Genomic DNA, 13,571 nt, shown 5'->3' with positions numbered 1-13,571 from the left:
TGATTTCTATATGATTTGTTTGGGGTGCATGATAAAGGTTGCACAATGAGAGCAGTGCTGTGGTTTCTGAAGAGCTTTCCCTGAAGTGACTCGCCCTGGACAAATGTTTCATTTATATACAGTCAATGGTGCTGTTTCACCCAGAGTTTGTACCAGGAGAAAAAGGGTCATAAAATAAACCAAGAGTGTATCTATCAAAACAGATACACAGCTTAGATTGCAGGGTATTTAAATTAATTTGTTTTCAAATGCTTCTGTAATTTAGCTCCGGACTGAACACACTCATGGCTATGGGACAGGATGCTGGGGTTTATCCTTCATCAAAGATGCATTCTGTAGATGTGAGAGCATCTGAACCAGAGAATGCCTGAGCTTTTATCAGCTTCTGTGAGACTGAGGGGAGACCTCATAGTCTACAACTTCTTCATGAGGGACAGCACTGATCTTTTCTCTGTGGTGACCAGTGACAGGAATGGGAATGGCTGGAGCTGTGCTAGGAGAGATTTAGGCTGGATATAAGGAAAAGGTTCTCCCCCATAGAGTGGTGGGCGCTGAAGAGGCTCCCCAGGGAATGGTCACAGCCCCAAGGCTAACAGAACTCCAGCAGCATTCAGACACCACTCCCAGACACAGGCTGGGATTGTTGGGGCGTCCTGTGCAGGGCCAGGAGTTGGACTGGATGATCCATGTGGATCCCTTCTGACTCAAGATATTACTGTATGATTCTTCCAGATGTCTGTCTCCATGCAAAAGAAATCCAGGCACAAAGCCCAGACTGGCATGTTGGTGGGCATACACTCTTAGACAGATTTAGAAACAGGCTATAAATTTAGGTTTGCAGGCTTACCAGACTTGTGTTTTCTTCGGGCTCCGTATTTTCTTTCCTCTTGGGCTAGTATTGAGGCAAAGCTCTAAATTTACAGATTCTTTTTTCTCAGCAGAGAAATGCCATGTTGACAGCATGCTGACTTCTCACAGGAGGGACCTGTTTCATGTAGATCTCTAAGCTGCTCTGGAGTCTACAGGATGAGGAAGCAGCAATGTTACTTTGTCAGGCTCTCCCAGGAGGTGATGTTTTGCCCCCTTGGCCAGAATACAATGCAGGGATTTGAAATCACTCACTTTACCTGTATCCCATCCCAGATTTATTTCCATCTGTGTGGAAAGAGAGGACCAGGCCCCAAAGGTGGGAAGCACTTTCCTGAGGAGCAGAGTATGTGATCTCCAGAAATCTCTTTTAATACTTCCAGTCATCGCTCTTCTTCTCTGAACTTTTGTGTGAAACAGATGAAGCAACACTGGGCCCAGTGCTAGAGACTGGAATGTCTACAGGCTTGTCTATTTGCTAACTCTTCTTTGGCCTGCAGTGAAGTGGTGAGGTGGGACTGAAATTTTACCTCTTTTGTTAATAAGCAAAACGATCAAGTTTTTGCAGAAAAAAACAACTGCTGAAACAGCTGCCTACTGAGCCTTATGGAAGACTATGTAACTAGTTATTTCCCTGATTTTAGAGAAATAATAGCACCTTCACAAACTGCAATTCTGACAGAGAAGGCTGGAGGGTATTTAAGATGTCATAAAGCGAGGCTCCTCACTTTCCTCTGGAAACAGCAATCCCACAGACTCTCTGAGTAAGTACACCTTACATTTCTCCTTAATTTCTCTTCTAGACCTTCCTTAATCCAGTCTTAGTTCCTGATTTCTTTGCCAATACTCTTTAAGGAAGTTTGTTACTTTGTCTACCTCCTGTGGATTGGAAGACTTGTATTCTCTCTCTGCACAAAACTACTGCTGCTCTGTCATCCCTCCATCAGAAGGTGCATTTTGCAGAGCAATCTGTGTTCCGTATTTCCATCAGGTGTTTCACCATCACCAGTTAAAATTGTGTCAAACTGAAATTTAACAGTACTGGGTAGTAGAGGAGCTTCAGGTATCTCACAAGGTCTCCTTCCACCCAGCGCAGTTACAAACTGGATCAGTGACCTCAGGACCCTGCCTTGCTGACTCTTTTCACATTTTATTATTCTGTTTGCCAATATAGAAAAAAAGAGTCTCATTTAACATGTAGGGTGATTAAAATCATAAAGAACTATCATACCAGATAGGAAAAGTATTTGATATATCACTTGTAAGAGCTCTGCTATCCTTTTAACACACAGACTGCAAAATGGCTGCAGTCTTCCTGGCATTATAATCTTTAACTAGAATTAGGAATTCTTCTCTTCCCAGTTTTTTTTTAAGCATGGTGGCTCCACCTGCAAAATGAGTGTGTGAAAAAACATCAGCCACAGAAGAGGAGATTTGGATAAAAAAAGGAATGCATTTGGATCTGCAGCATCATTCTGTGTGGGCCAGTTTGCACTATGTTCAGTACACCAGCCAGGTAGTTGTAAACTTACAGGTCATTTTAGAGAAATTTCTTTGAACAGCCACAGTTCTGCTGAATTTAAAATTAATTTAAAATCTATTATCTTGTAAAAAACAAAAAGCTCCCCCCCTCCATTTTCTTCTCCATAGTATTTTCTTTGTTTTTCAAAGAAATTGGAGGATAACTTTTATTTCAAGATGTCACACTAAAGAAATATGCAGCTCTTACTAAAAAACAACAACAAAACAAAACAAAAACCCTGGGGCCTACAAGAATGAACAATACGTGATGTAATTTTCTCCATTAGAAAAGATGAAAATATGGGAAGCAGTCCTGCATTTTGTACAGTGTTACAGGCATGGATCAATACCAAGCACAGTACAAAGCCAGCAAGTAGGTGCATTGTTGTGGTAATATTCCCTTGGAGTTGCCTGTATGAATGGCAGGTTTTCACTAGCACTGCCAGAGCCAAGATGTGCTCTGTGCTTGTGTGCGCACACTACAAAGGAAGAATTGGAGTAGCTGGTATCCCTGTAGTCTCTTCATGAAGTGCGAATCCTCTTTAAATTCTCAACACTTGAAGCTCAAGGCCTGAAAACCTGAAGTAAGTTTACAGGAATGTCACAGAATCTTTCCATGATCCAACCCTTCTGCCCCTTCATCCTGCACAGGCATCAATTATACTGCCTGGCATCATCTAGAGTTCATTTTTCTGCGTGGAATTAAACAACAAAAAACATCTCTGAAAAGTTAATGAAAAGAATCATAAAAGTGGATAAAAGTAGAAGTGCTCCAGTAATATTTGGCATATGGGTTGGGAGGCATGAAGGATGTGGTCACTTCAGCTTTGGTTGTTTTCACCTTGCTGAGAAGGCACTACAGCTTCCCCTTCTCCTGTCCTCCCTTCCCTCTCTTTTTTTCTTTCTTTCTTTCTGTTGTGCTGCTCCTGAATTTTCATAAGACACCCTTTGTGAGGTGCAATTCAGTTAATTCCATTGAAGCGGGAATGACTATTACCAGGGTGAGGAATATCTTAGTACCTGTTATATCTGTATGTGAGTATATAGGTTGTATATATCTGCTATTGTGAGTGTCTGTTATTTGAATTCATGTTTTTTAAATGTGAACTACAAAAACATCCTCCATGGTTGTATTCTTGTTGTATTAGTATTTCTCAAGTCCCATACTGTACCAAGCTGCTCTTCTCTGCAGCACAGTTCTTCATGTGTCTTCTCAGGGGGCTCCTCCTGGGCTCTTGACCCACCCCTATTTATTCCAGTTACCTTCACAAGCTACAGCTGCTGCCCAACTAAGGACTTCGCAGCTGTAGCTCATTTGGAGCAACTCGAACCCACACAGATCTTACAATACATAGATCTTAACAGGGACTCTCTCCATAACAATACATATATTCAGGCCCCCACATTTCCCCCCTTTTCTTTTAACAATTAAACAATTACAATATACATACAACATACATACATGAGTCCTAGCTCTCAGGCTGCCACAGCTCTCGGCTGTCTTTGAACACATACAAATCCCTAGATGTTCCAAGGCTCTTTTCCTTAAAGGCCATATTCTTACAGCTTTCTGCTGTTACAGCTCCTTAATTCAAAGGCCACATTATATTCTAAAGCCCCAGCTCTCAGGCTGATATTCGTAAGTCTCAGCTGTCTGGCTGCCACAGCTCTCGGCTGTCCGGGGGATTCCATACCTTCTCTCGATGTTTGGCTGCGTGTTCTTCCTCACACGGGGCCACCAGTTGTTGTATTCTTGTTGTATTAGTATTTCTCAAGTCCCATACTGTACCAAGCTGCTCTTCTCTGCAGCACAGTTCTTCACGTGTCTTCTCAGGGGGCTCCTCCTAGGCTCTTTACTCACCCCTATTTATTTCAGTTACCTTCACGAGCTACAGCTGCTGCCCAACTAAGGACTTTGCAGCTGTAGCTCGTTTGGAGCAACTCGAACCCACACAGATCTTACAATACATAGATCTTAACAGGGACTCTCTCCATAACAATACATATATTCAGGCCCCCACACTCCAAGGGAGACTGAGAGAGGTGCTTCAAAATTTGGTCCTGAGTGTCAGTCTTCTAACACTTCCCCATGGAAAAGAGTAGAGTCAGTCATGATGCAGTTCAGAAATCAAAGTGACAGTGGAAAGAACTGAATATTTAATAAACATGGTCCATTTCCTAAGAGTCAGTTTATAATTTGAACATTCGAAGTATTTCTGGAACAGTTCTGTTGATGAGCATTGTTTGTGGTAATTCTGAGCAATTGAGTGCATTATTTTTCTCTAAAGACGAAAACAGAAGTAGTGAAATTAATAACTGGAGTACGAAATGTCAAATAAGAATTTACTGCAATCTGGAATATTTTATTGAAGAGTGATATTAAAAAAAGTAGGTAGATGTGGCTCCCTGACTATGAGATGTAGCACTTGTTTCTTTTCAGTTGATAGTTTCTGTATGTAATTAAATCTTACCTGTGGTGACACTGTGGGATGTAAACCTGCATCTGTTATAAAAAGTAAAATCTGACACTTTCTTCCCATTCAGATTCTCTTTTTTCTACAGGGCAATGCAGGGAAAACAGAGGTGCCAGAAACATGTTATGTATGCCCTGGCCAGCAGCTGGCTTCGGGCAGAGCTCCCGCTAGTGTCTCCATGGCCATGACTGCTTGGAGCAGAGCACTGAGCACAGCGACCACCAGGAGCACCAGGAGCAGCTCTCCATGAGCCCAGGCATGTTATAAATGACCCAAACCCCAAGTGGGAATGAGTTATAGATATTTTATTGAGAAAAATAAAAAAATCAGCCAAGCAAAAGAGACAGCGCTGGGTGCATGGCAAAATTCCAGAGGCTCGTGCACAAAATGGCCTTTTATACCCTTGAAATTGCATCAGCTTTAGGCATTGTGAGAAATGACGTCTCACTTCTTAAAATTTTAAAAGGTTTCTTGAACCACAACAGGAGACTGAATAATAAAGAAAAAGGGGCAGCAATGGGTGCTTAGCAGCCAGAGGCACACCCCCCTCACCTGTAACAATCCTTGTATACAATTACTGCCCCACCAACCCCCTGGTGACCGACCCTCCCCACACTGGTGCATGTGGCACTCTTCTGACCCAGCTCCTCCTCCATCCCACCTTTCCACCTCTCACAGTCTGTGCAGTTTTGCTTCAACTTTCCCAATGGTCGGAGATCAACCTTTAACATTATAACATATACAACGTTACACCTTTCAACATCATCATATATAAAACCACCAGATCTCAACAGAACTTCTTTTAACCTTATAAGATATATTTAATGTTCGTGAGAGCCAACATGGCGCTATCGCTTTATTACATGCATATTTATTTTTGGTTTTAGATAGTCCTGCCCTATCTCACTCTTTTTGGTGAGATAGAGCATTCTGTAGATGTAACAGCATCTGAACCAGCAGATTCTACAACCAACATAGTTTTGTTGCTGTGGTCATCACAGTTCTCAGTGGATGAAATTTTACTCCTTTTAAGGTCATGTCTCAAAAGTCTGTCTAGGAACAGTCTGTCCAATAGAAACTCATAAACCCCCATTACAACACACGAAACCATACTGCCCTCATGAAAGCCAATTTTACAACTAGGCTATTGTAACAACATTAACCACTTTATAACATATATTATTACCTTAATATTAACAACATTAAATAATTCATAACATATATTATGATCTTAACATTAACAATATTATAATATTTAATATAAATTAATATAATACTTTGTGAAATCCAGTTCCCACTAGCTTGTTTCTCAAGGCCGTCTGAGCCCACTCTCCCCTGATTTTGAGCCCTGAGGGGCTTGGTGTCACAATGCATCCCCTGGGAACAGTTGAGTCGGCCAGTGAGGTCAGCCCATTATGACTAAACCAAGTCAGAAATGGAAGATTGACCACACCTTCATCAGAGAGCAGAGGAAATTACAATTGTGCCGTACAACCTGAAACTACAGTCAATTACAGTTCATTCATTGATTTATCATTGAATTGATATGAAAAAGAGACTTTTGCATGAATGCAAAGGAAGGTGTGATGGAAAAGGAGGGCAGGAAGAAAGGGAAAGGTGCATGAAACTGGGCAGAGAAAGAGGAGGCAATAGCAGAAGCAGGGTTCATATGGACACTGATCATACATGGGGATCTGGCAGCTGTGCTTAAAAATAATCACTAAAGAACAGAACCAAACCCAACTATTCAACCCATCAAAGAATCCCCAAACCCAAGAAAAAACACACAGACACCAGGCTGACTGGTGTGGTTGACACATCTGAGGGCTGAGATGCCATCCAGAGGGACCTGGACAAACTCAACATGGAGGGCCATGGGAATGTCACCAGGTTCTACAGTGCTGCAGTTGCAGCCCAGAAATCCAACTGTGTCCTGGGCTGGCCTTCAACATACCTTCCATCCAAAACTGACTCTAGAAATCCATAATTTCAGGTAAACTGAGTATCTCTTTCTATTGGGGACTTGCTGTGTGTAAGGCACCTTTCATCCTCCAGGCCAATGGTTCACCAAGAGACATAAAACAATGAAGCTTCTCCTTCAAAATCTCACAAGCCATTATAGAGCTTCAAAATGGAACTGCTTATTTCTTTAGAATATGAAAACATTGGCATTGTGCATGAAAGCAACATTACTTACCAGGGTCACCCATGGAACATGAGATGAAAATAGGAATCCTGTATTCCAACACTGCAGGCAATTTTATCCCTTGCACAAAATGCTGTTCTAACACAAAGTGAGGTTCTTTTTAAACTCAAGAAATTCCAAATTATTCTCCAGTTAATACTCTTCTTTGGGTCAATGCATTTATTTGGAAGTTAATTACTTACCATGGACACCTATGTAACCTGAGATGGCAATAGGTATTCTGTATTCCATCACCAGTGCCTCAGGCAATTTTATCCCTTGCACAAAAAGCTTTTCTGATATAAATTTTAGTTCTTTTTAAACTAAACAAATTTCTGGACCACAAAACACACTCTAGTTGAAACGCAGATGCCACTCATAAAACTCAATACCACTGCATTTAGTTGGAAGCTTAGATAGCAGCAGTCTTTTTAACTGAATTTCACATGAATCTAATATTTCTATCATGTCCAAGAAGCAGTTGTTGTGACTCATGTTTCTTGTGTCTGTTATGAATGCCAAGAAAATGCATTGTTTTTCTGATCCAGCTCTCTGTTCATGATGTGGGACAGCAAGTGCCGATGTGCAGGAGCTGATGGAAGGGACAGGGATGAGGATGCAGCAGGCACAGTGCCAAGCTGACAGAGGGATGATCTCTGGCAGTGGCACTGAAGGAGAAGAGTTTGCAGGCAGGACAGAAAATGGCTCTTTGTTTCACTTCTTCTTTCAGTGCTGCTAAGAATGTAGCCTGGGGCAAGCTGGGAACACCAGCTTGGGAACACCCTTGCCTTTCCAGGCAGGGCTGCATCTGCTGAAGGGGCAGAGGGAGCCCAGCAGGGATCAGACACAAACCAGCAGGGGACTGAGGAGCCCCTGTGGTGGCAGCGAGCAGCTTTGGGCTCTGGCCACTGCTGGTGGCATTTTCTATTGAACCATCTGCAAGGACTTCTGCTGTGCTCTGTATTTCTAAGTGCCTGCATTCTTGGTGTTGGTTGTCTACTGCATCTTTATTTCTCCAAATTACTGGAAGTTTTAAGCTGCACTGGACAGGAAACATTAAAAAGCTATATATGAATTCAGTCCCCTTAACTGTTTTTTGCCAGAGGATTCTCTGAGCTCTTAAAGTCCTGAAGTCTTGATTGCATTAAATCAGATTAAAATTGAGAAGCAAGAAATGCTTTATGAAGTATTTTCATAGCACTGAAAAGAGGAGAGAAACCCTGGATGGGGAGCTGATGTTCCTCATCCTTTCTAAGTGGAACCATAGCAAATAAAAAATTATAGAGGGAGGGATATCTAATGAGAGCCTGGATCAGCCCATACCTCATCAATATTCTGCTTGGCAAACCAACCAATTCTATATATGATCATGGAGATGTTTTTCATGGCACAACTCACTTGTGACTATGCAAAGGGCTGAGTTTGCCTCCCTAAAGGATGAAATTGGCAGCCCTGGGCCTTGAAGAATTACTGGCCATAAAGCGACAAACCTAAAATCACCTAAGCACAGGTATTTAATCCAGCGCAGATCTGCTCTGTGAAACCAGGCTGAATTATCAACATCATGCCAATCAGGAGTTGCAAAGGCATCTATCCACTATGGCAGCAGGGAATGATGCTCAGGTGAATTGAACTCACATACACAGTCTGACTCAGAAGGTCATTTGGCAGTCAGAATATAAGACATGGCACACTGTTAAATGTGGCAAGAGTCGGACTGAAGCTATTATGATTTGTTTATGGTAGTAGAGGTGAAATTTCACAGAAAGTCAAATTTCAAGATTTGTACGTATTTGAAATTTGATTTTATGTGATTGTTCCATCATTGGGCTTAATTTTCTTCTTTGTTTTTTTTTTTTTTTTTCCTGAAATAATATAATTCTGAATTTTAAGAAACTTTTAATTATAAATAAGCCTGAAATGAGGGGATTTTTTTTGGAAAATGGGAGTGTTCTTCCCAGGATTGTACTATTCCTATGCTTTAACTCAGGTCAGGTGAGGACTGTCCAAAGACTAGAACCACTTGAGTGTCAAGCCCAGAATTACGTGTGCTGTGAAGAATGAACCTCAGCAGTCTCAAATATCAGTGTGCAGAGCTGGTGCAGATAAACAAACAAGAAATGCTCTGAGGAAAACGTCCCCATTCTCCCAGGAGCCTGGCACTGCCATTGCAGCAGAGAGCAGTGGGGCACTAGCGAGAACTCCCCAACACTCACAAAGTGTTGATTTGCCCTTTGGTTTGCTGCTGGGTGCTCCAGCCAAATTCTACAACTCTCAGACATGAGGGTGTAGCTGGATGAGGATGGATCTCTTCTCCCAAGAAACAAAGGACAGGAGGAGAGGAAATGTGCTCAAGGTGCTGCAGGTGAGGTTTGGGTTCAGAGGGCAGTCAGGGGTGGTGAGCACTGAAGATCCAGCTGCAGTCCCCATCCATGTCCCTTTCAGTGCTGGCTTTAGGGTGTCTGCAGCCTGGATCCAGAGCGCCCTGGGGGGCTCCTGTGGCTGCCTTTGCACTCAGGGTGAGGATGCCCAGGAGGCCGGCAGTGGGGACCAGAGCTCTGGGGGCTGTGACATGCCAGGGCACGGGTCACAGTGGGAGCTGGGAGCGGGGGCACGGCCAGCTTGGCAGCTGAGTGACATGGTTCTGCTGGCTGTGACATCACAGAGGACAGGTCACGCTGGCACCTGTGTCCAGGGGCAGCACCGGGCAGTTGGATTCTGGCAGCCAGTGAGTGCACACACAGGGGGACAGCTGGGCTGGCTGGGGGCTGGGAAAGGGGCCCTGGGGGTTTAAAGCCAGAGGGAGAGCTGGGATCCTCAGGGCAGGGCACTGTCCCCTGGGCTGGGGGAAGAGGGGCTTGGGGCTGTCAGCATGGCTGGTGCCCAGAGAAGCTCTGGGGACATTCCAGGCACCACCTGCCCCCTGCTCCCTCCCAGCCAAATGAGCTGAGCCCCCTTTCTCCCACTAGGCCATGTTTCCAACAGTGGCCTTCCTCCTGGCCCTGTTAGCCACCCACGGTGGGCTGAAGGTGGAACTTCCAGTTGACAAACATGAAGTGAAACGGATGCTGGAGCGCGAGGAATATTTACATCAGGAGATGACTCGGCTCCTGCAGGAGATTGAGGGGAGCAGTGGGACCATGGAAGCCCTGCTCTGTTCTGCACTGGAAAAGCAGTGGCTTCTTTGGGTTGGTGCAGCAGCCCTGCTTCTGGTTCTAGCTATGGCCTGCTGGCTGGTCAGGAGGAGGCAGGAGGGATCCAGCAGCAAGGAGAAGGTCAGTGAGCATGAGAAGGACAAGGCTGCAGGTGCAGCATGTTGGCTGCACGTTGGCAGCCCATCACCAATGGGCACATCCAGGATAAGGCTGGAGTGGGCTGTCAGCAACCTGATCTCATTGGGAATGTCCCTGCTCATTGCTGTGGGGTTACACTGGATGGTCCATAAAGGTCACTCCCAAGCCCAGCTGTTCTGTGACTCTGCAGCAGGGCCTGCCCAGCACGAAGGTGCTGCAGGAGCTGGTGGACGAGCTCCTCGGTGTCTGCCGAGTGCTCTCCAGGAGGAGCTTCATGCCGGAGCTGCACCCAGCTGTTGAGGTGGACACCAGCCCTGCAGCCTGCGGTGTCCAGGGGCACAGCAGCACCTACCGCCCGCTGGTCATCCTGCGGCCACCCCCCGGCCACTCCTTCATCCTGGAGAGCACCAAGTGGCCGCCAGCCAGGGGCATCCATGTGGCGCTGGAGTGCCTGTGCTCCGGGGAGCAGCTGCTGGGGCACACGTGCTTTCTGCACGCCTCCGGTGGCCAGCTGCCCACGGATCAGGACTGGTACCTGATGGACACCCTCTGCACGGGCTCCTACTTGGATGCCAAGAAAGTGACCCACTGGGTGCAAACGTTGGTGCTGTCGGCCTGGCTGCTCCTGCCGCAGTCGCGCCACTGCCAGCTCACGGCGCTGCCCTGCGGCAAGTCCTGCACCTTCCGGCTGAGCGGCGCCTCTGGCCTGCACTGCAGCATCGAGATGGCTCTGGCCGTGCAGCAAGGCTGCTCAGGGGCCTGCCTGAGCCTGGAGTAGGCAGCAGCGGCTCTGCCAGCAGCACCGTGTGGGCCAGAGAGCTGCCGCCTCTCTTTCCTAAATTCCACCCAAGCTGTGCAAAAAATGGGGTGAAATGTCAGTACTTCTGTAATGAACTTTTTTGTTTTGTTTTGTTTTAATAAAATGAAGAATTTATGGCAATTTTTGAAAACAGGTGGAATAGTTTGTAATTTTTTTTAGACTGGGCTCTGTCTTTTAACTCTCATGGCTGACAGAGCTTTTGTGGCAGCCCCGGAAAGGGTTCTGGGGGCCATTGCCCGAGGATGGGGATCAGGGCTCAGAAAAAGGAACCAAATGGCTCAAGGTGAAAGCTGAGAGGACAGAGCTGCCACAACATAGTGTTGCATTGTGGTTTTGTATGTCATAGTTGCAATAAATTATGCCTTGGTTTTTTACGGTTTTTCCCCTGTTGTAACGGCTCTGCCCTGTTGCCTCCTCCCTCCCTTTCATTGTCAGTCACCCTGCCTCCTCCTCTTGTTCCCTAAAAATTGCTGTGTCATTCCCTTGACCCCTCCCCGGGTGTCCTGTCCGTCACTCGACAGCCCATCCCCTCCCAACAGAAACTTCTACCGAGGGTGTTGAGTGATAAATTTCAGGCACCGGAGCCCCTCCCCTGGATTACCCCCACTGGGGTAACTAAATGCCTGTTCCCCTGTTCCCCACACCCTCCTGTAAACCTACTGGCAGATGGGCAATCCCCTCCGCTGTTTACTCCCATCTTTATAACGTGTTACACTGCCCAGTCCTGTGTCTTCGGTTGACCGGACCCCTGGATTGTAGATCTCTTTCCTGTGTTTCTTCAGTAAACCTAGACTGAACCCTCAACAGAAGTCCATTCCTCCTGCTATTGTGAGAGTGTCCCTCGTCACTCGCTGTGTCAGAGCCAGCTGGGGTGACTCTGAGTGGACACTCAGAGGGGCACAGTGACAGCATGGCACAGAAAGAACCTCGTCTCCTCCTCAAGCTGCGCCCTCTGTGCTGCCCTTCGCGGCGCCGGCAGCTCCTCTCGCTGCGGGGCTCCAGGGCGTGCTGAGGGCCAGGCCCCTCGTCTTCAGGAAGTGCCAGAGCCTCGGTAGCGAGCGACTGCTGCTGTGGCCGGCAGGGGAGAGCTGCGGCTGTGGCCCTGGGCACGGCGAGCTGCCGCTATGGCTGGCTCCTGCTGCGGCTCCTGCCTCTGCTCCGGCCTCTGCTCCTGCCCTGTGTGCACAGACACGGCCAAGGGCTGCCTGGGAGCCGCAGCGGGGCTGGCTGCTTTTCTGTGCTTCCACAGCATGGCTGTCCAGGCTGCTGCACTCTGTGGCCTCTGCATGCCACCAGCCAGGCACATCTGTGTGTCGCTGGAGTGCCTGTGCTCTGGTGAGCAGCTGCTGGGGAACACGAGCTTTGTCCAAACCTCTGGTGTTACTGCGTACCAGCTTGTTTTTGACAGGCAAACTAACCAGCCCCTGGGTTGACTTGCTGCGGTGTGCCTCGAATCCTGGGGCATGGGCCCAGGTGGAGCTGCTGCTGGTTCACAGATCTTGGTGGTAGTAGCAAATATTCAAATGAGAGCTTTGAAGGCTGAAGTGGAGCACAGTTCCATGTGGGGCTAAGCTGTGATGAGTACGAGGGCCGCTGTTACAGTTAATATTTATTTTTATTAGTTCACTATTAAATGGTTTATTCTGTTATCCCCCCTTGTTTTCCCCAGGTTGGTTCATCCCTCAGTGGTACTCTGCATTAAAGCTGTGTTGTGGTTTGTGCTTTATTTTATTAAGTTATTGTTAAATGGTTCATTCTATCTCCCATGTTTTCCCCAAGCCGGTTTCTTCCTAAGTTGTGCCTTCCCTTCCATCTGTCACTGAAGGTCAGCCTCTAGTGTACCCCATTGGCTTTCGTTTCGTGTCCACCCCCTGTTTTGCTGTGCCTTAAAACCCCCTGCACAGAGGTGCTTGGGGGTCTCCTCTCCTCATCCTGACCCCTCCAACTCCAGTAAGGCCTGTTGGAACTTCATGACCAGAGAGTCTCCTCTTCCTTCTTTGCTTAGTCCCTGCCCTGCTGCTTAGGAACACTGTCTCTGCACAGAGCAGCGCTGGCTCTAAGGTTCTGCCTTTGGCTTCACCCCAGGCAAGGCAGTTCCCTGCACTCGCTGCTCCACCCGAGCAAAACAGAGCTAGCCCAGGTTCTGGTGCACAGTGAAAGCTGGTGCCCAACGTGAGGCCTCCCTTGGGGTCTGAGAGCCCATGAAGGACTGGATGGCCCCCCTTGGAGGTCAGCAGAAGTCTTTGGTTGGTGGCTACGCTGGTTGCAGTTGGCTGAGCTTAGTTGGCAGTGCTCCCAGAGAAGGACATGGCACCTCTGTGGCACCAGGGATTGTCTCCAGGATTGAGACTGTACTCGTACTCCAACCATCCTTGGAGCAGGCGAGTATCCTCCAGGTGGGGGTATTGTGA

Source organism: Melospiza melodia, chromosome Z, assembly GCF_035770615.1.
Source record: "Melospiza melodia melodia isolate bMelMel2 chromosome Z, bMelMel2.pri, whole genome shotgun sequence".
Taxonomy (NCBI): Eukaryota; Metazoa; Chordata; class Aves; order Passeriformes; family Passerellidae; genus Melospiza; species Melospiza melodia.
This window is presented reverse-complemented; position numbering follows the sequence as displayed.